The 23802-nt window shown below is 38.8% G+C and overlaps 1 protein-coding gene across 2 annotated transcripts in view; it reads left to right on the top strand.

Moving 5' to 3' along the window:
* Positions 1-338: 338 nt before the first annotated feature.
* Positions 339-23802, top strand: part of LOC136874929 (neurofilament medium polypeptide) — a 102021-nt gene continuing 78557 nt past the window's right edge. For both annotated transcript variants that reach the window (XM_067148641.2, XM_068227930.1), the window contains exon 1: positions 339-426. The gene's annotated coding sequence lies outside the window, so the exon portion shown is untranslated. The remainder of the gene's footprint in view (positions 427-23802) is intronic.

Raw genomic sequence — 23802 nt, forward strand, 5'->3', positions numbered from 1 at the left:
GAATTTGTTGAGCAGAGTAGTTAAAACTCAGAAAGATGACCTGAACATTTGTAATCCCTGTCCTTATAAACTCAAAATTAAAGTTCCAGTATTATTACATAAGGCTATACCTAGTACCGATAAATTCATCTCCTACCCTTATTATAACAGTCAAGACTTGCCTATTTGGTTCCAAGTTGTCAATACCAATAAGAAATGCAGAATCAGGTCGCGTTTGAAAATGAGAGTCTCAATAATCCCTTCAATAGATGGCATTAGTAATATGGCATTATGGTACCCTCCGATAGGTCAACGTGAGGTCACATGAACGAACTACGTCATTCCGTTGTTTCAGACATCTTCGACGATTTGGAAGGAACTATCATCTGTCAGTTGTAAACCTGTCTGTTGTGAGGAGAGTGCATTACCGTCCGGCAGCAGCAAAAGGTAAGTGGTGGTTCCGTTCAGAGGAACAGACTTGCCTGGATTATGTAACATTGACTGTTTCAACATTTACTTATTGCAGTTGAGTATTTGAGAGGTCTGTATATGGATGCATTTATTTGCTGGATGAATCGACTTATTCGAATTGCAGATGTTCAGCTCGATAAACTGAACTACTGTTTCTAGAACTTGTACGTGTGGGGGAGGGGTTCTTTGCGTTGTATATTGAAATATTTGGCAGCTTGAAAGAGATTATTTTTAAAATCAAACATTCATTTCGTACATATTCATTTAGTTTGCTGGATGCGGAGATTTACTGTTTAAATTGTCCCATTAGAACACAAGTGGCCCATATGTAACAAACTCTAGAATATTCTATTTCAAAGAAAGACAGATTTATTCAAAACTTAACGTATGTATCTATCCCGGAATGCATTTTATCAATGAAATTAAAGAAATATGGAGTGTGAAGCTAAAATTTTCTGCTAATATTTGCTAAGGAGCTGTGTGAAAGAAAATAAAACTGAATAGAACTTAAACCAAAGTGAAATTTTTGCCAATTGCTTATAAAATATTTTTGAACCATTGGTTGCAGAATTTGATTTATAGTAAAACAGATTTTAAAACACGCTTATATATTCTCTGCCTTCTTTTAAACTTTCGACTAACTCGAAGCATTCATTTCTAGATAACTGCTGAAAGTTTCTACAGAATATACTGCTAAACTAAGTGTACGTGGAAATATTTTTATTCCCTCGAAGTGAAATTGATTTCTTTAAATGCGTTAAATGCTTACACACTGAATCCTTGTGTCGAAACTTATTTCACGAGTCAACATTGTCATTAAATCCTGTTCGCAATAGCTTGGTACTTCGAACGATTAGATTGTGAATAGAATACAGCAGTAGATAATTTGTTTTTAAACTACAGGCCCTATTGAGCTTGAAGGTAAAGGATGGACTGTGACGAAATGAAACTAGAAATTCGTAAGTGATCTACAATCCGTACGAACCTACATGAAACTAAGTTTGCTGCTGAATGGCAAAACACATTGATAGATTTGACGTTTTAATTCCGGTCAGACCATGTTACTGCGGTAATACTGGGCTACCATGTGCTCTTGATGCAAGTGCCGAAGTGGTTATTATTTAATGTCTTTCAAATAAATGGCATGCATGTTTGGAAAGATTTCTGGGAATATTTGAATTACTGTAGAAAATTTTTGCTAGTAAATGAAATTGGTTTTCTTTACTAATACAATAAAACTATCAAACCTGAACTTGGCCTTTACGTGTTAAAGGGGTTTGGACTATACAAAGCGAAAATACTACCTACTGTTACTAAGAAATTCAGTATTTTGTGAAGTTACACACATAGTGAGAGGTATCATTTCGGGACTTTAAAACTTCGATAATATTGATTTATATTGCTAAATATTTCATATCTCCCTTCAGAGTAATGTAAAAACCTCTGTCTTGAAGTAAGGGCCATTCTTTCACTGAATTAGAGGTTATTTGTTAGTAACAGCATACTGTAAATACTTGCTTTTCATGCTGGCGTAGTACTTGAGTAGGCCTATGCAAGATTTGCTTATATACAATAGCATTATAGACTGTTATGCCTTTCAGCGTTCAGTCTGCAAGCCTCTCAGAATTTACTAAACGTCGCCACAATCCTCGATTATATTTATACAGAATATAAAAATTTTCTTCAAAGAAACCTTTTCAGTAATTTAATTCGGCTTTCTCGATATTCAGAAGTGAGACATGCTTTGTGGGTCAACTTGACCTTCGGAGACGTCAAATGGTGCTAGTCATTTGTTTGTGCCTCACTCCTGACGCATAGTCTGTCAACAAGAATTATTTCGCAAATTGTTTAATATTTCCCTTCTACGTCCTTGAAAGCGACGTACTCGTCAATTAAGTGTATAGTAAGTTGCTAAGTAGTTGTATCAAGAAAGCATACTTCTATTATGATTATCACAGCGTTGTGTACATCTGTGGAGCGCGATAGAACTTATCTAGCTGATTTTGATTTTTTCTTCTCCCAAAATCTCATCAGGGCACTGAACATTTTCCTTCGTTCTTCAGTCCATGATTTATTGGTCCTGGTATTCAATTTCTCAGCAAAATGATTGGTTGTGGACTGCTTTTTTGAAGTGGTCTATCTCCAATAATGCCTGTGAGATGCAAATTTCCTGAAGGACTCTTTGTGTTTCACTAAGCCAGTTCTTGTCCGGCCCCGGGTCAGGGGTTTTAATTGTAAATGATTAATATCCCTGGCCTGGGGACTGGGTGTTTGTCATCCTTAACGTTCCTTTCGTCGCCTTCAACACTTTGCACTTCCGCAATTACACGCAGGTTCATAACGTATGGTGTAAGTAGTGGAAAAAGATATTAACTCCATACAGGTCAACCGTAATATAGCTAGTAAATTTCGTACAATATTGGTATTGGCGAAAGATCTTGAGGTCGACGCCACGAACAAATAGCATTAAAAACAAAAAGCTAGGTTGTGAATCCTCTTGGCGAGCCTGTCATTGTTCATTTTGAGAATGCGACCATAAAACATTAATCGCCTTTCCTTGGTGTCTGTGTTCTTTTCAGAATGCTGATAAAGCTCCCGAGATTTTAGTTTCATCCAGATTCCCTCTCAGTAAACTGCAGCAAAGATTTTCCTCAATATTTTCCTCTCCTGTTTCTGTTAATTAGTGATATGCCTCCAATGGTCGAAGTTTCCCTTTTGTCATTTTTCCCATATCCTGATAACATTTTTCAAGCACAAGATTGAACAATAACGGGGATAAGCAATCTCCTTGTCGAAGTTCTGTGATAATATCAAAAGGTTCAGAAAGTTGATCTTGAAATTTAACTTTTGAAGTTGTGCCAACTAGTCTTAAGAGTTAAGTCTCTCGTTGTCTTGCCACTTCGAATTCTTCTAGAATATGGAATAGTATTGAAATAGTTAACCTCGTATGGTTTTGAACTGTATCATATTTAGATTCTCAAGGACTCTAAATCTTAAGGCTGTTTCCCTCGCTAAACGAGTGGTTCTATAATGAATTGAAAATGATTCAGGTACTCTTTCTAAAACTAGATACTGCGTACAGTACTTTTTGCACTCGATAAGACAGCTTTTTGTACATGCATAGTGTACAAAATTTTACCTCGTTGTAATTACTCTATTACTTTTAATTACCTACTTTATAGCAGTTCCAACTTTGAAAAGTAAAGGCAAGAAATACATTTGTGTTAAAATATTTCATTCATAGTTGCCTGTAGTTTTCAATGTAAATAACACATCTTTATGGACCGTTATGCCTTTCAGCGTTCAGTCTGCAAGCCTCTGAAGTTACTAAACGTCGCCGCAATTTTCTATTTGCAACTAGTGCCGTGGCCTCATTTAGTTCTATACCTCTTATCTTCAAATCGTCAAAAACGGAGTAACCATCGTCTTGGTCCCTCTCTGCTTTTTACCCTCCATAACGGTCCATTACTATCCTAGGTAACCTATCCTCCCCCAATCGCCTCATATGACCCCACAACCAAAGTCTGTTTTTGCGTACAGCTTCATAGTTCATTCCTAACTTAGCCTTTATCTCCTCATTCAGAGTACCCCCTGCCATTGTTCCCACCTGTTAGTACCAGCAATCATTCTCACTACTTTCATGTTTCATACTTCTAATTTATGAATAATATTAATAATGTAAATACCGCCTGGTAGTCATAGTTACGGTGTCACGCCTATATGGTCTGACACCATGGTTAGCCGGTTCGAGACCCGTTGGTTGGTTGACCGGCAAGGTAGGAGAGGTGTTGGTATATAATTTCTAATCGCTTAAGATCGCGTGCCAAAAGCCTGGGTTCAATTCCAAACCTCTCCGCAGTGTTCAAATGGAGTGATGGTGTATGGCTTTGTTGGCGTTCGTTCGTCGGATAGACTTTAAACCTTCAGCAGACTACTCCGTGCTATGCGACAGGCGTAAGTTATGTAGTGGCAGCAGGTTTCACTCTCTCCCTTCCTACTATCACTTAATTTATTTCATCTCATTAGCTCTTATTTATCTCTCCATAACCGGCCCTGTAGAGAAGAGACAATTTAGTTGATTAATCTTAGTAATTTTTGCTTAGTTACAATCGTGTATATATAATACATAGAAAAGGTACATTAACAACTTAATATACAAGCCCCCGATACTTTTAACATACATAAATTAATAAATGTTTATATCCAGAACAATTGTATTTAAGTAAAATATCCTATACTAATTATCTATTTTCAACAATAAGTTACAGTATTGATGTATATACATTTATTATATTAAATGCACTGATTTAAGTATACTGTATATATCAAGAATTGTACACCAAAAAATAAACTCGTGATTATATTACACTTAAATATTTACGTGCGGCAGCCGATCGCACTTTCTAAGACATACGTAGAAAGCAAGCATTTTAAAGCTGGTTCAGTTAAGGTAGTGCACAATAGCATGGCTTTGAATAGTCATCGTTATAACTAATCGATAACATACTTGTTCGCTTTACAAAACCCACGATACAGTTGTCAATGTTTCGATAATTCTTACACCGTACATTGACATCAGACTAAATTGGTAACTTCGTAAACCATAGCCTATCAGACAAAACTTAAATGAACAAGACGTGAAATTTCATACCGCCTTTTTATATTTTCGGTTTTAAACTTCTTCAAACAAGTTAATTTACTTCTATCTGAAATGGACTGAAATGTTACCTCCATGGTGAATTTTTGGTCTAAAAGCACCACCTCAGACTTGGTTTACTTAAGACTGGAGAATACTCGTCAGTTTGAAATACAGAACCTGAAGATTCGATTTCTATTTTTAGGAGAGTTAGCTTATAACGATATTCTCCATTAGCACATTGCTTACAAAATGGCAGTATATGAAGCAGATACAGGTCAACCGTAGTATAGCTAGTGAATTTCGTGCAATATTGGTATTGGCGATTGGTTATTCCCAGTATTGCTAACTGAAGACTTTGTCATGGATGAATTGTTTTTAAAGGTAGCTGAAGACTTGAAAAGTTTAGACGTTAAACCTCGCTGGTATGGAAATGTAAACTTTGATTTGGTACTTCGGAAGGCTGATTTTAAAACAATGTGTAAATATTATTCGGGCTTTTAGATCTTAAAAGCCTAACTGATGATTAGAATGACGGCAGATAGGCTGTTTTCTCACCACCCTAAAATCATTCGGTGTCCCATTAGACTGGGATAGATTGAAAATCACGATACCTTTAATTTTGTGCAAGTAGACAGAATCTTTACTTTTGAAGATTACTAATTTTGTGGAGTGTTTTCCACCTGTATTCTTAATGAAGTGAATATTTTTCTTAGGACAAAGTATTTGAGTGCGCGTTCCTCAGTGTTCGTTACTTGACGAGACTGTTTTTGGGTTTCGGTGTATTAGAAATCTGCAGCATTTGTCGTTCTAACGATATTTGTTACGTTGGATGCAATCGGTGATGGGAAGAGTACAAGAAAGTACAGCAATTAGGCTCGATTAGTTACTTGAGAAATGTTTTACTCAGTTAAGATTACAAATTACTTTTTCAACAAGTAATCGGTGAAATTAAAATTACTTTCTAGAACGTTATTAAGGAAATCGCTTTTTTTCGCCTGGGCTCGGAATAATACAAAAGGAAAATGAATATATTACTTCATTTTGTCTGGTATTTTTTAGTATAGAGGCTTTAAGTGGCCATCACTAGGAGACACAAAACATGCTTTCGGATTTTCGAATTTATATTTTTCAATCACTTATTTTAGTTCATGACTTCAGCATTTGAAATTTTTTTTCAATTTACTTTTAAAATAAATTTCTTAAAATTCTAATCGCTAATCCTCGGTGTCATCATGGGGAAGTGTACATTTGAATTTAATGAACGACTCCCTACAGGGGCACTTCAAGGAATACCTGTTTAATACGAAGAATATCGTTGGAATGTCTTTGAAAGTACCTCATACAGAACTAGTGAAGCTACTGGTTCTGCTGTAAAACTGAAAAAGCTATCAATTCGTTTTCATATTTCTGCTTCCGTGCAATGTACAGTATATCTAGAATGTAAAGATCACAATTTTATTTCAAGAAGTAAATTACAAGTAAAAATCACATTTTAAAATAGATTAAAATTTACTAAGAATGTAATAGTTAAAAGTAATTATATTACTTTTACTCAATTACTTCCATCTCTGGATGTAATATGAATTTTATGAATGTCTAACATTTAAATACATCAGTCGTCCGGATAGCTTTCAAGAACAGATAATATTATTAGAATCGTTGTATTATCCAATAAATTAGTAGATATTGGCAAATAAGTCGGCATTTTAGCCAGGGAAGATATTTTAGAAAATAATTAAAATTCAACGGTTCTTGCTCCTCAGACTGCCGTGGTGTATGGCACTCAGACCTACCGGACGTCGCATATTCAATTTCTCCGTATTGAAGGAAATCAATTTCCTGAACTATCGTATCGGGCGTCAAATCCTCTATTTTGTCTGTTAAATTTTGAATTTTGAAATATGGGTCATCAATGGGCATCTTCAGTACTGGTAAATCCCCTTGTTTGAAATAGAATGTGCAGGGCGTAGTCATCTCTTCGCCCACCGGCTATCCAGTTTACGAATAACCGCGTTTCGAGAATGTATACAATTTTTTTGCTGTCTAATTTTTGTTCGGTTGAGTGTACATAGCCCAGTGCGACGTTTTTCAAAGGCCCTTCCGGCTGCCTGCCTATTAGCTCGCCCACTTCTCCCCATGCGATATTTAACCCATACCAACGACGATACCGCCTAACTAAACCATTCATGTTGACTACATACTGTAATGGATATTTCAGTATTTTGATCTACAGTCGAACTTAGATATCACAAAGTGATTGTGGAGGCTGAAACCATGACGAATAGAATACATAGTGAGGACTCCTTCTGAATCACATGTTAACAGAAACGGTGTACATGTTCTCCGCCGCCTGCAGCGTTGCTGTCGATATAAAGGCCAAGTAGGCGCGCTTTTTTGTAGACTTAAAGCGGAAGTGTGTAAACAGCTTATGGTCTCTTTCGGTAGTTTCGTACGCGCAAAATATCTGGCGTTAATTCTTCGTGAACTGAAAAGTGAATAGTATTAAGTATTTGAGAAGTAGGGCATATACTTCGGCTGTGCTTGAATTTACTACCGCATGAGAATATGCCAACAACTTACGATGTACCGGGTTAGTCAGGTTGCGATAAAGTCAAATGAAAAGTTTTTTCACCCCAAAGAATCCCAATCTGTTCTCAATGTGGTCGAAGTCTACTCCACGACAAGATCTGCCTTTGAGTGATTAGTCGTATCTGTGATCCCCATTTTACCGCCGAACTTAGCCAGAACTAGCTGATATACCCGTGCTTCACTACGAGATTCTCAGAAAGATTGGCTTTGTGGATTTCCTAACTAAAGTCAACATAGGTCATAGTAAACACGTCAGTAGGAATCATACAAAATACTCAAGTGAAAAACAGCACATTTTCTCACTTTTAACGAACAGTACTACGGTGCCGATCTAACAGTCCAAAGTTCCAGGGCTGGAATGCCGCAGACTGCCGTGAACACTCCTGTGCTATTGTTCCGTGAAATATGCAAACTACTCATTCCAATCAGTGCCTCAGAGTAGGGATTGAATAGCTCGAATGCTATTATGAACCAGTGTTACGTACCAGCAGTATCAGAAAATGTATGAACCAGAGGAATGACATGCTAAAGAAGTTACCCAACTCCTCAGCTACTTCCCGCCAATATTCAGGCAGGCTGTTACACTCGGTACGACCGGGCGAGTTGGCCGTGTGGTTAGGGGCACGCAGCTGTGAGCTTGCATCCAGGAGATAGTGGATTCGAACTCCACTGTCGGCAGCCTTGAAGATGGTATTCCTTGTTTTCCCATTTTCACACCAGGTAAATGCTAGGGCTGTACCTTAAGGCCAAGGCCGCTTCCTTCACACTCCTAGCCCTTTCCTCTCCCATCGTCACCGTACGACCTATCTGCGTCGGTGCGACGTAAAGCGAATAAAAACTCGGTGTGCAGCAGTAATCCTATCTATCGGCAACGTAAGACACAAAGCACATCACAACAAACAATGGTCAATGTAATGTTACTGTTCATCAATTTTATGAGCTTTTTATATTGTAGGCCTTCATTTAGTTTTCTTTAGACTGTTATATTAGGGCGTCTTATAAAATTATTTATAGCGTAGTGTAGTTCCTTATTCTCAGACTTTACATACAGATTTTCATTAAATTCTGCTTACCCATGTTCTCGTGACTGAGTTGATATGGACTTACTAACAAAAATCCAAATCCATGAATATCTCTGACCATAGTTGGTAACAATCAATAAGACATAAATGATCGGAAATTTAATACCATATAACTTTAGTTATGTAGTATTTATCGATACTACCACTAATAACAAATATTTGAGAATTAAATTTTAGGCCTTCCCCTAAAGTACCATTTCATTCAGCGTGAATACAATTATAACATAAATTGTAGAGACTTATTCCCCGACTTTGGGAACCAATTTTCATTAAGATACGACCACAGACATAAATATTTGAGAATTAAATTTTAGGACTTCCCCTAAACTACCATTTCATACAGTGTGAATAGTTATTTGTAGGCTAGATCATATACTTAATTATCCCGACTTTGCATACCGATTTTCATTAAGACCACTAATATCAAATATTTGACAATTAAATTTTAGGCCTTCCCCTAAACTACCATTTCACTTAGCGCGAATAAAGTTATTTGTGGCCTAGATTGTAGCGACTTGTTTCCTGACTTTGCGTACCGATTTTCATTAAATTCACTTCAGTCGTTTTCTCGTGATGCGTGTACATACAGACAGAAATTACGGAAAATTAAAAAGTGCATTTCCTTGTTACGTTGGACACGACTGATACAGAAATACCATCCTTTTTAAATTCTGAGCAATGTACAGACAAATGTTATTTTATATACATATAGATGGTGAAAGTGGGACAGACGCAAGCTGGATCCCATAGCAGTCCCATACATTTTTCAAAATCGAAGATGTCAATGTCAACGCCAATCTACTAAATCACATGTTCCTTCCAGTCATGATTATTCTCTAGTATTAGCTCTGTATGATCTAGTGCTGGTGATAACAGTTAGTGCTGATAATCGGTAGTAATTCGTCTCGGAAAAAAGAGAACTAAGTATCTCCAGAGGAAGTTGGTAGTAATTCATGATTAAGCTGAGCATGTTTACATATAAATTAAGTAGTTATGTAAGAATTACATGTGATATAGGTCTTTATAAGGATAATGTGGAAAGCCTGCAGAGGTTTAATATATTTACTGAGATATATTTCGTAGCATTTACACTAGTCTAAATCTTTTTCTATAAGGTTATTACGTCCGGGAGATAGTGGGGTTGTACCTTAAGGCCACGGCCGCTTCCTTCCCACTTCCAGCCCTTCCCTGTCCCATCGTCGCCATAAGACCTATCTGTGTCGGCGCGACGTAAAGCAACTAGCAAAAAAAAAAAAAAAAAAAAAAAAAAAAACTCAGCCAGTAAACACAATGCACAGTCCTGAAGCACCACAGTAATGAATACACGATTTCAAATCATTTATTTGCAGAGATAACGGCAAAGGAAAATTACGGACTTCTTTTCAATACGAATTTAAGTTACAAAACGATGATCTGGATTATCCGTATAGTGCGGTCATATGTTGGGTGGTAAAGCGCGATCCTGGTGGCAGAGCTCTGAACTCGAGTTACCCAGTCGCTGCACGGCATCTCCCGGCCTTGTATAATAACGTAGGCATCGGTTCATACTCAAACGTGCAGTAGAATGTGCTATATACTAGAGGACTGTACACTGCTTCGCAGCAGCTGACCTAGAAACCAAAACAAACGGTCTTAATTCTCCGGACCTAACTGCCCTTTTCGACCATACGTAGGAGGGTCCAGGGAAATGTCAAGTGCTGTCCGCATGACAACAAAAAGAACTTGATTCAGTGTTTATTAGTAGAGGCACCTGTTTTTCGCAAAGTGCGAAATCGCCGTTTTTTCGAAAATACAAATTTGACTATTTTAAGCAAACTCGCGAAATTGTTCAATTTTTGTGGAATAACTTTCATCGAAGAAGCGCAATGAAAAGTGAATTACAAAATGTCTCAATGAGGCAAATTTCCCATCCTACGAGAACTTCGCACATAATACCTTCAACCATTCAGTGTTTACGGATCTAGTTGGTTCTTAATGTAGGGCAGGTAAAGATATTGGTCTTGATTCGAATTTTTTTTCTGATACCAGGATGTGGACATCTCATGGAAGCTGCATTGAAGGCTTCATAGATCCCAAACGATAATGTCTATAGTGAGAGGTAATTTTCAACGTATTGTAATGTCTGACAGAATAGCTCTGACTCTAGTGATATGGAGCTCATGGTATGTCTTTCAGACTGATGTGTAAGTCAGGTACGTTGTTAGTAGCAGGATAGCCTCTATATATTCTCCAAATATCCATGCTTTGTTACATATGTGAATGTTTTCAGCAGAAGTATAACTCGTATGTTTCTTTTACATGTGTAAAAATGAAATGGTTTACGGCAAATAAAGTATGAACTATTCTTTGATTTAGAATTACTGAAAAGTGGAAATAAAACTTGGCGAAATTAACGAAGTACGATAAAAAATAGCGAAAAATATAGATATGACTTCAAGATTATCACGACATATGTCTGTACTAGTGTTCACTTTAGATCGTAGAATGCGCTATTGTGTCGTATAATGCACCAGCGTTGGCAAACCTGTTCAATGTAAAGTTGCCTTGTCCTAATTGTAAAATGCAGGACTTTTTTCAGAAAATGCAGGACATATTTTATACACCGTAGAATTTTCAAAATGCCAAGTAATGACGGTAGATGATGCTGAGGCATACAGAATAAGATTTTCCCCATTCAATTTTGAAACGACTGTTCTTGATACTGACATGGAAAGTCTTTATGAATGATAAGTTTGAAATTGTATTTGACCTCGATGATTCCTGTATATGATTGTCAACAATATATTTGCCCATTGGGTGATTACTACAACTTTCAGTCGCGTTCCTGCTTAGTTTTGAAGAATAAAACGGGCACATACTCGTATTTAGAAGCTAGCAATGTTCCGATATTGTTACTTTCGGAAAGTCCACACTACTGCTTCAAGAGATTTTGCTTCATACCAGAAATGCCAACATACTTTTCAACATTGCAAAAATGATTCGCAAAGTTTTCGTCATCTAGTCACACCTTTTCTTGGAAGATACACTATTCAAAACGATGCAAGATTTCATCAAAGTTCGTTTAATCCATCGGAAACGTTCGAATTTCTTGGATTCATCCAAGTTCTAGTAATCCGTGTACACTTCATAATCTTTCTAAGAACGGCATTTTATATACCGTTTTTATATACTGTATTGTATATTTGCATATATTTTTAAATTTCGATTATCTCGGAAATATAATTTTTGCACTTGTGGCACTCTTCTTCCCAATATGGGATATGTGGAAGTGATGTATACGTTTACTGCAGTCATGCTTTAATTTGCCTTGAGGGTGCCGGGCGATTTTCAAGATACTTTTAAATTAGAAATCATAAGCTTTTACATCTATCCTGGAGTAAAGTGGTACAGATGGAAAACTTCTCAGACTGTCGGATTTTAGCGTCATAGAACAGGGGTATCCCTCTCTTGTGGGATTATAATGTGCAGATACTGCAGCGTTTTCTCATCTGCATCACTTAAAAGGCGGAATTGGCCGTGCGCAATAAAAAGATCAAACACAAGGCAGTGACCGAAAACTACATCTTCGTGATACTCGAAACGATGTGGACATGGTATTAAGAAACCAAAAATCTCTTCAGATATTGGCAAACAATTATCTGGAACTGTTGAACGGAACTCCTGAGACAGGAATTGCTATTCAGAGAAAATGCTGCCAGCGTTACGGGAAAGTTTAAAAATACTAGTCCACTGGATGGAATTTTCTATTGTACTTAGGATAACAGCAGAAAGTGTGAACGTATAACTTAAAATAGCATAACAGGTTATTGCCGTAAATGTGTTGTAGATAACCTAATAATGGAATTAAAAATCTAAATATTATTTTACCCAAAGCAAAGACCATTAAAGAATGAATAGCTTCAGTTTTTATTATGCCACAAGCTAATATGTTTAAATTACGGAACCAGAATGAATTAATTTTAGATGTGCAGTTCATAGAACTGTAGGACGAAGTAACAGTACGAAGTGTCAATGTTGCTTCTGTTTGAAGGATATTTAGGCACGGAGAGAAAAGTCTCATTGCTGCGTAATGCAGCACTGGATCTGACTCAGTTTCCAATTAACGTATCTTTCAAGATTGCTACATTTTATAACAATATCATTACGACCAACACTAAAACATTGTCTGTTGGGAAACCTACACTTCCTCTCTAGGATTACTTTAACCACATTGTTTTAGAAATACTTGCCACTATCTTTAATAACAGCTGACACATCTCGCTTAACTCGCATCTCAGCGAGACTAAAAATGACTTCACTTGGAAAAGATTGAAAGAAATAATCCAAACCAAGGAAGAACCCACGCAGTAATAACTGCCACGTATCGTCCTATGCAGGGCATTCCACGGCTAGTTTGACGCAACAAATTACTTATTTTGACCAACTACAGTATTTAAGAATTTCTAGAATTCCTTGTAACTTAATGTCAAAATTCTAAATAAACGTGAATATAATTCAATGCTGTATAATTAAAAAGCAACTTAAATGCCTGCCAGACATAGTGAAAATGATAAAACAGACATGTCCGCTAAGAACGCTGAAAGGCATAAGTCTATAATGTATGTATGTAAACCAACTAGTTACTGAAGACTCTGTCCATATCATTCAGTAATTTCTCAATCTTCAGACTCAGATAAAATATCAGCAAATTCGAATTTCGATTTTCTCTCCTTGGATTGATTCCTTTTCCTGATTCCTTTACCACCTGTTCTACACATGCGTAACCCACATCAAAATCCACCCGGCGGGAGTAGCGTGAGAGACTTAACTCCTACTGCAGAGGAAGGTGATACACGGGCACAGTGTAAAGATTTCGCGAACATTTTCTAAACTCGGTTGTACCACATCGTGATACTGTGCGAGATTTAAATGTCATAGCTGCGGTGCTGTAGTTGATGCTCCGAAGACCGGTAGACCAAACATTTTAACGGAAGAGATAGCTCCTTAAAACTCAAGTCTATATCCATGGGAAAATTGGCACAACAGACTGGCGCATGCCTGCGTATAGAGCAGCAAGAAAAATTAAATTCCAATCATATACATTTTCTGTCGTTGAAGAGCTGAAGTTGGCGGACGCAGAGGTTTTTTTGAGTGGTTTCAGAAGTTCTTTAATTATGGAAAGGAAGTGTTGGACAGAATACTTTACCGATGAAGCTTGGTTTCATTTAACTGTCTATGAAATGAAGACACATACATCTAGCCCCCACGCCAGCGAAATTAACCAATGAAGGTTAAAATTCCCGACCCTGCCGGGAATCGAACCCGGAACCCCTGTGACCAAAGACCAGCACGCTAACCATTTAGCCATGGAGCCGGACATATTTTAGATACAAATGAAATGATTAGCTATTTATTAGACACAAATTACTACTTAAAATAGCATATGCAATGTACACAACTTCCGCCCTGAAGTTGTAAAAAACAATCTCCCACATGAATTATATCTAGTAATATTTACATACAAAGTAAGGTTTCTGAACACTAACATTGTCAAAAACAAGAAGTGCTCATAATACAAATATTAACGCGTACAACAGGAGTATGTTTCCCGCTCCACTTCAACATAAGTCATTGGTCGCGTGATGAGAGAAACTCTCACACAGCGCCCACGGGCACATAGGAACCTTTGTTCTGACTAGGGGAGGGGGTGCTTACCCTTTAAATGTGAATCGCTCTACTCACGACAGTTACAAACTCAGCTAGAAGAAGGAACAGTCGCCTCCCTTTCATCACTGTGAAATAATATCACAATAAAAAATGTGAGAAAATCTCATAGCGACCACTCGCGGGTTAACTTCGCCACTGCTAAAGTCAAATAAAAATAAAAGCTACACATACGTAGAGATCGAACGTACAATATTAGATTCGTACAAACAAATCGCACTGAGTCACATGTCAGAACTTCTGTTGACAATAAAAATCAAAATAACACAAGAATAGACAGCAAACTCAATGTACGTTGTAATTATATACGCTCGTTAGTAGTCTTCGGCAGTTATTAGATTCGCTCCGTGTGTCGGGAGTCTTCACCTACACTCGTCGTCGTCCACGATGAGGACAACGAAACATTTTTCACTAATTATGAACCCGTCAACCACGGAGTACGTAATCCCGCTTAACTCCCAGTTTTCCCTCTTCGTTCAGCACATGGTCGATACACCCCTGCACCTTTTCAGCTGTTGTATGAAAGTCCTTCGTTAACAAAGGCACACAAGTTCACTAAACTTATGACCGTTAATTTAACACTCCAGTAACTTTTGCCGAAACAAATTACTTTCTTCCATCAGCTAATATCGGATAGGCCCTACTTCTGCACAAAATGTGTCAAACCTGTTTAAAACACTCCACAGGTCTGCGAGGCAGATGTTTCAGTTAGACATGAGTAGGCTCTGAATGTCATACGAAATTCTCCCCATAAATTGTACTAATTAAGGTTACAATAAAAGCATAATGTTCTAAGAATGCATTTCGTTAAATTAAAATGCCGTAAAAATCATAAATGGGAAATTTCTGGATGGTGGTGGTGATTGTTTCAAGAAGTAAAACTGGGCAACCATTCTCTATTAACACTAATCAGAAGGGAAAGAAATGGAAGGGGTCCGACACTTCGAAAAATGAAAGTATCGACTAAAGAAAGACAAAGGACTGGAAGGGCGTGAAAGAAAACTCCCTAGTATTTACGAACCTAATAGTCTACGCCGGAAAACAATTAGTTGACCACGGATGGTCTGATACGTTAGGTGAACATGAGAAGCGTTCCGCAAGTAGAAGCAATTACAGGAGTCGGCTAAGGGCCCCGTAGTCGCTAACCCTCGCTCCCAGGTTAAAGCCCCTGGGGCCACAGAATAAACACCCAGGCAGAAATTAAATTCACACAGTCTTAATGTTTCACAGGAGGATGTTGAAATCTTATAGTAGTCGTTTAGCCTGAAGGGTTTAGAGCGGCAGCCACTAGCCACCATATTAGCCTTTATCAAGGATGTTTTACGAGCCTCTGTCGCTGCCGATACTAACAACCTGATTAATGGAGATGGCGGTCTGCGGTTTAGTGGTGGTGGTGATTTAGTCTGGATTTATAGCTGAAGGGATAGAACTCTTACCTTCGGTCCGAAGACCGCAGTTCGATTCTCGGGATCTTAACTTTCTCCCACATCGTACTCTTAATTCTCCTGGGTCGGGGAATGGGTATTTGAAATGTATTAGTCATTCACTTCCGACCTAATTAGGTCGCAATGAACCTTTCCAGAGGCCATGCGAAATTATAAATTCAGTTTTACAGAATCATTAACTACCGTACCAGTCCTTCACTGGTTTATTCACTTCCTCCGTTGACCACTGGTAGTGACTGCCCCATGATCGTGGGTTCGATTCCCAACAAGAAAAGAAAAGGCTAAAACTGAAACGGAATATCATTTTTAGCACATCTGGCTATAAAATTTAGTCCTAAAACAGCAGCCTTGCAGTGTCCTACTACATGGATGTAGAAACGAACGGGAGTGAAATACTTCCAATCTGTTATCTATATATCAAAGTGAGTTGAAGTAAATACGATGAATAACGCATGTCTATATCTCTAATGTTGACTGTAGAAACATAGCACGTTTGTCTTAAGGGCGATGACACAAACGGTTTTCTCAAGAGTGGGCTGTGGACGAGCTGCAGTGATTGCTGACGCGACAGAATATGGATCCTGACATATTCATTGAAGTAAGAGTTTAACGTTTTTGTCAAATTTATTTAGCTTGGAGAATAAAAAAATAAAAGAATCCACGAACGTAGGTCCATCCTATTGTGTGATATAGTAACTAAACGAACAAGGAGAGATGAAGAGAAATTCGTTAATTTCACCCAGATAAATCGCTTATTTGGATGAATTGCCGTACTTAATTTTCTAAGCACACAAATAACAAAAATGTTATGAAAACCAGTTTACCACAAACGACAAATTAAGTTATAACTCTGAGGTAAATATCAAACTCATACTTGTAATTTAAAGTGAATTCAGTTTTTTAATTTTTAATCCATAATCGTATGACAAATTATACGAAAATATACGAGCAGCCTCAGATACCGGTGTATATAATCAGGGGTATTCAACTCAATGGACGGAGGAACATTTTGGAGTAAAAACGGCTCGCTGCGCATCGGTAGTACGATGTGCCGAGTCGGCACAAGCACCGCCAGACGGGCATCTCCCCTGGGTGGAGTTTTCAGACTTAAATGCTAACTAAAGTAGGGAGCGCCGAATTTGCTTGCCGACTCGATGTATGCCATCGCCCTTAAAGGGATTATCTTCACAGCCAATTGACTTTTGATTTATCAGAAGTGGCAATTAGGCCACCCCCTCATGCGCTTTCTGGAGAAATTATATTTTTATTCCACTTTAGTCAGCTGAAACTAGGAATTATTAAAAAAATAAATTTGTAAAAGCCCTGTTGTCTTATCAGATAAATCTTTCCTATATTTTTTAACAAAATTAGCTGAGATACGGTCCGACTCTTTGGCTGAATGGTCAGCGTTGAGGCCTTCGGTTCAGAGGGTCCCGGGTTCGTTTTCCGGCCGGGTCGGGAATTTGAATCGCCTTTGATCAATTTTTCTGGCCTGGGGACTGGGTGTTAGTTTGTCCCAACACTTTCCTCTTCATATTCGAACACGCTACACTACCAATCACCACAGAAACACGCACATGCACACTGAGGTATGGTTCATCCGCTTGCCGCGGGCATTAGTGAGTTCGGCAGTCTTTTTAGTGTCTTAGTTTTTTAGTGTGAAATACTAAATTATTGTAATTGTATAATTGCACCGTACTCCTTTTTAATTGTAGGTAATAAATGTGTAATATTGTTCCTTTCGTGAGTTTTATTGAATAGTATTGAATCAAAATCTCAAACTATCACCGCACTTGAATTGATAAACTGTCAATCTTTACCTCTGTCGAAATTAGCTCACAGAGCATAAAAACTTGCTATTTTGTAGATTTTCTTTTTTAGTTTTGATGTATATAAACCCCTCAACCGCTATATCCCACAAACCCAGGTACTATTTGTATGTTCTTGCCCCCGCACTTTTAATCCACAATCGCCGCTACTATTCAATATGCTGTAACTCTGATTACTGCAGATAAACATACGGGAATTTTTCCAGTTCCTTCGTAGAAATATCTATTTCGCCAGCTCACTATCCTTGTATGATCATTAATCTGTAAGCGGCGACGATATTCCAGATAGTGATGGGTCGCATGATGCAAATCTCTCGATGCATTCTGAGCAACCAATTCAGTACGTGCCTGATAGAATTCTATCTCGAAGTTCTATTGGGACATCATGCACATGCGGTGTTATCCCTAGACTATACTTTGTCTGCTGATCAACTAACGACAACGTTACGTCCACTCGCAGTCAACTTATATTTCCTGAATTTTACTCGTTCTATCTGCCTCCGTAGCGTAAGTGTTATTAGTTGCTGTTCTCGGGAGCCCGGGTTCGATTCCCGGTACTGCCAGAAATTTAAGAATGGCCATATAGGAAAAGGGTGGTTATGAAATACCATTTTGTGTTACGAAAGGAAGTCCAAAGTTTTCCATGAAAGATACTTTTAATGTTCCAGTTTACTGGCAATTTGTTACGCTCACATTAGATCTTAGCATAAACACAATTATTGCAATTTCCAAAATTTATAAAAAAAGATAAATAGCGGGTTTTATGGAATACTGCTGTGGATATGGAATACTATCTTCTAAATCTAAACAAGATAACTTTACATACAAAAAAGGCAGACATAATGTTCCTTATCACAACCAGAAGAATCCTCATGGGCCCACATCTCATACTGAAGGCACTGAACCCATGTTTCACCTCTAAATTCCTTTGAAAATCTGACACCTAGAAGATGCACTCTAATTTTCCATCCAGTTCGCTATCACTGGTTTGTAAAAGCCATCTGCCGAATATCGTTCCTGGTTAGGCCATAGAAAAGATTCCATTTGTACACAATATGCAACCAATTATTCCTATAATTTTGCTGGTAGGACAGTCGTCCCCCCTCCCCCTTCGTATCAGCTGCAGCATTTCCGTCAAACTTGTGATGATGCAGGTGGAAAAGTGTAGTTTTAGGAACACCAAACTCGTGCTCAAGTGGAAGAGATTTTATTATATACTGTATTGGTTATTTTGTATATTGAACAATGTTAGTTCATTCTACTAGCAATTTGGTTGTTCCTGTTCCATTGATCAGTAGCAGCGATTAGGGAGGGGGGCAATCGCCCCCCATTTTGTGGAGAAAACCTATTTCATTCTATTTTATCCGGTTGAAACTGGGAATTGTTAAAACAACCAATTTGTACTTGTGTTTAATGAGCAAATAATGTCCTTTATTTTCTTTCATTATTAAAAATACTTAGCGGAAATATGCACAATGTCGTTCGTCGCGGCTAACCGATTTGTATAGCGCCACAGCAAGTAGTGGATACCTCGCATAGACACTGAGGTATGGTTCACCCGCTTGCCCCGCGCATTCATCAGTCAAGCAGTCTCGTTAGTGTCAGTTTCTTAGTGTGTAATCAAGTACTAAATGATTTTAATTTTATAAATTACTACATACTTCTATTGAATTATCACATGTTTCTTTGAAAGTTTTATTGTATTTTATTAAATCGAAATCTCCAACTATTACCGCACTTAAGTTGGTAAAATGTCGCACTGTTCAATTTTTTCTTTGAACAATATTTAGCGAGCACTACGAACTCCGGAGGTCGCCCTCTTGTGTAATTCATGTCAAACGATTAATATTTTGTCGTGTCCCGAAATCGTGGAGATGAAAATTGAAAATGTATGAAGGACTGAAGTTTAGATTCTCTATGGTAAACCTCAACTTCAAAATAATTTCGCAAAGTAAGAATTTCTGTTAATCGGCGGTAGAAAGCTTTCCACTGCCGGAAGAATTTGTCTAACGGTTGAATTGTGCCCGTGGTGTCTGGAGGAATCTGAAGCAGATTGTTTTACGTGGCGGGATGTCTTCATGACATAGTTGAACCACCGCATGTGGTCCACAAATCGAAAAGCAGGACTGTTGTCTTCAGAGAACGGAAAAAAGGCTTCTCTAAAACATTTTTAGTTCAGTTTTCCCCACTTTTCCTGATGTTTGTGCCAGTGACAACGATGTTATCTGCTTTAAACATATTTTGGAAACCAGAGAACCTCTGTCGAAATTCGCTCAGAGAAAATACTTACCGCTTTTCCGTTTTTGTGTATACGCCCCGCCCCCTACCCGCACCCACCCCCAGCTATATCCTACAAACCCGTTTAAATGCTATTTGTTCGGGCTAGACCTATATAGATCTTATGCCCCTACTTGCACCATGTGATTTGAACCTCCTTGTAACTGGAATGGAGGAAGTGTAGTGTTGAATGTGAGGAAAGGAACATTAAGGACGACACAAACACCCAGTCCTCAAACCAGGGATTTTAATCATTTACAATTAAATAATTTATAATTTAAAACCCCTGGCCCAGCCGGGAATCGAACCCGGGGCCGCCGGGTGACAGGCGGACACGTTGCCCCCTACACCATGGGACCAGACTACAAACCCGGGTGCTTTCTTTTGTGTGTAAATTTGCCCCCCCCCCCCCCCCCCCCCGTCCTGGCTGAGATCAAACTGGAGCTTTAGCCCATCACGAATTCCAGATTATGCTACGCTACAATACAGCCTTTGTAACTGGAAAACACTGCGAATACCAGATTGGTTAGCACTGGGAAGAGTGTAAACTCCTGAAGTCTGCTATAGATAAATATCTAGCACAATCATGGATTACTCTCCGCTGCGCAATACAGGAATTTCTCTTACAACAGCAAAGTTCTCCACGTTAATTTTGGGTCTTGAATTATTCTTCTGTAACTTTTGAGCCTGCAATTATATCGAGAATATGGTAATTGTCTTTGCTGGCGAGACCTAGTGTTTAGTGCACATTCTTCTGACATGGGCTAGAGTAATGTTATTACTTTCGTTGATCTCTCATCCTTGGCTTTCACAGTGTGAAAGTGAGAGGTATGAGCGATTCTAGTAATGCCATTCCTTATGCAGCCAGTCTCTGCTGTGAGTCGTGTGAAAATGTTTCTCACAGGGTCGGTTGGTTCACGCATTTGTGGGCTTGACAGACTGATATGTAAAGAATCTTCTGACTCAGTGTGGAAAGCAACGAGAAACTACCTCACTAATTTCCCTACAAGGGAAATATCAGGTAAGACAGGTCGAAACCTATCTTGATTTTTTTACACAATCGTTGTACTGTAAAAGGAAAGCGTGTGGAAAATCTGTCTCCAATTTTAACTGCAAGACTCCGAAATCTTACCTGGAATCCTGGTACGAAAGCATGGGTGGCACAGCTAGACCATCTCCTGCGCCTGCTTGGAGTTGTCTCGGACGAATATGCATGCAGTCTCTCAACCCGCTCTGAAGCTGTGTTTAACTCGCTTGTTAGTCACTCAGAAAAGTATAACAGAAATGACTGGCATAAACTGCATGATAACCATATTTGTGTACACAAAGCACAAAGAATTAGAATTTAATTGTCGCACTGTTCAATTTTTTCTTTGAACAATATTTAGCGAGCACTACGAACTCCGAAGGTCGCTCTCTTGTGTAATTCATGTCAAACGATTAATATTTTGTCGTGTCCCGAAATCGTGGAGATGAAAATTGAAAATGCATGAAGGACTGAAGTTTAAAGATTGTGGTGAACCTAAACTTTAAAATAATTTCGCAAAGTTAGAATTTCTGTTAATCGGCGGTAGAAAGCTTTCCACTGCCGGAAGAATTTGTCTAACGGTTGAATTGTGCCCGTGGTGTCTGGAGGAATCTAAAGCAGATTGTTTTACATGGCGGGATGTCTTCATGACCTAGTTGAACCACCGCATGCGGTACAAAACTCGAAAAGCAGGGCTCAGTTGTCTTCCGACAACGGAAAAAGGGCTTCTCTAAAACATTTTTAGTTCTGTTTTCTCCTTTTCCTGATATTTGTGGCAGTGACAACGATGTTATCTGCTTTAAACATATTTTTGAAACCAGAGAACCGAAGGTTTTGGTTGGCTCCTGCAGTACAATAGAACTGAGTGTTGGGATGCGCGATTTTCTCACCTACAAAAGTCCTTTTCGATCGCGTTTCTCGCTCGAACCCGCTTTGATCAGTGTTGTAAATGGAGAATGGAGAATCCTTCTCGAGCAGTCTCTAGAAATTCTTCTGCAGCCTTTTGTTTTTCGTCTTGAATATGCGAACGGGATATAAATTTCGTAATTTTCCTACTCCCAATTCTGTGTTTCTTGAAACAGCTGATCCAAGCATAAGTGGCGGAGAAATTACCTTTTAGATAGCAAGTTCACATGCAAAATGCAAAGCCTACAATCGTAAATCTCAATCACTTGCATTTCGCCTACTCCTTGCCTCCTGGAAACGGGAATAGTTTTTTATACATAATTCTTGCGTTAAGCCGGACTTCACGACATACCCGCATTTTCCAAGCTGCTTCCACTAGTAAAGATATCGCTCAGACTTCACTAAACCAACATATTTGTGGACGTGCGAAAGAGATAATCGGTTTTTACCACCTTCATTAAGCCAGAATTTTACAGCCCTCTTTTATTCCGTACAGAGTCTAACCCCGCGGTGTAGAGGGCAACGCATCCGTCTGTCACCTGGCGGCCCCGGGTTTGATTCCCGGCTGGGTCAGGGTTTTTGTCAATGATTAACATCCCTGGGCTGGGGACTGGGTGTTTGTGTCGAGCCTAACGTTCCTTTCCTCACATTCAACACTTTACACTTCCGCCACTTACATAATACACGCAGGTTCCTCACATATGGTGTAAGTAGGGGCAAAAGATTTTCATAAATTGACGCCCCGAACATATAGGATTAAAAAAAAAATCATACCGATGTTTTCTGGCACACATTTTACGTGATTAAGAATATGAACTGGACGATTTTCATGGCAGCGGACTGAGCATCACTAGATTTCGGGGAGTCTTATTCTAGTTTCGAACTGGGACCCGGAGCTTCGCTTCTTCGCTTGCAATCGGCAGGTTTTGACAAAGTGAATCACAGAGTCCCTTTCACTCTCCATTGTGGAGAAACTTTCTCAATGCGTTGCAGGCCTGTACGATTATTTTCCATCACGTCAATCAGATATTGCCCCATTTCCTTTTCTTTAGAGCTATTTTTTCCTGAAAACGGAAACTCCTTTCCGTGGAAATAACTCGACAAACTCCAGTAAGTTAAGACTTAAAACGGCATCGTCAGAGGAACTCATTTTCACTGTCTTGCTTTCTTTAAAACCACAATCAAAACGGTTATTGCTGGAAACGGTTAAACACCCCACAGCTAGCGCGTGCTGCTCTGCTTATCACTGGCTTGGGTACGTCGGCCACGGGGCTGTCCACTCCAGCCAACATGTAAATCTACAGTATATTGATCAACACGAGATTAGCACATAATTTCGGAGACTTGCAGTTAAAACTGGAGGCTAATCTTCCGCACGTTGTGTCTAAAAGATTGTCAAAAATATTTAAAGGTAGGTTTAGACCGGTCTCACCTGAAACTTTCCTTGCTATTGCGCCTCTTCAGTGATCGAGCTGTTGAGGATCCAACCAGCCTTCTGGCTGACGACTGAACATACTGAACATACATTAGATCTTCCTTTATATTGCTCCAGACATATTTGCTGACATTGGGTGACAATTTTTTTAATTTTTTTTAATCTTTTTTTTTTACCGGGCGAGTTGGCCGTGCGCGTAGAGGCGCTCGGCTGTGAGCTTGCATCCGGGAGATAGTAGGTTCGAATCCCACTATCGGCAGCCCTGAAAATGGTTTTCCGTGGTATCCCATTTTCACACCAGGCAAATGCTGGGGCTGTACCTTAAGGCCACGGCCGCTTCCTTCCAACTCCTAGGCCTTTCCTATCCCATCGTCGCCATAAGACCTATCTGTGTCGGTGCGACGTAAAGCCCCTAGCAAA

Source organism: Anabrus simplex, chromosome 5 (genome assembly GCF_040414725.1).
Source record: "Anabrus simplex isolate iqAnaSimp1 chromosome 5, ASM4041472v1, whole genome shotgun sequence".
NCBI classification, from domain to species: Eukaryota; Metazoa; Arthropoda; class Insecta; order Orthoptera; family Tettigoniidae; genus Anabrus; species Anabrus simplex.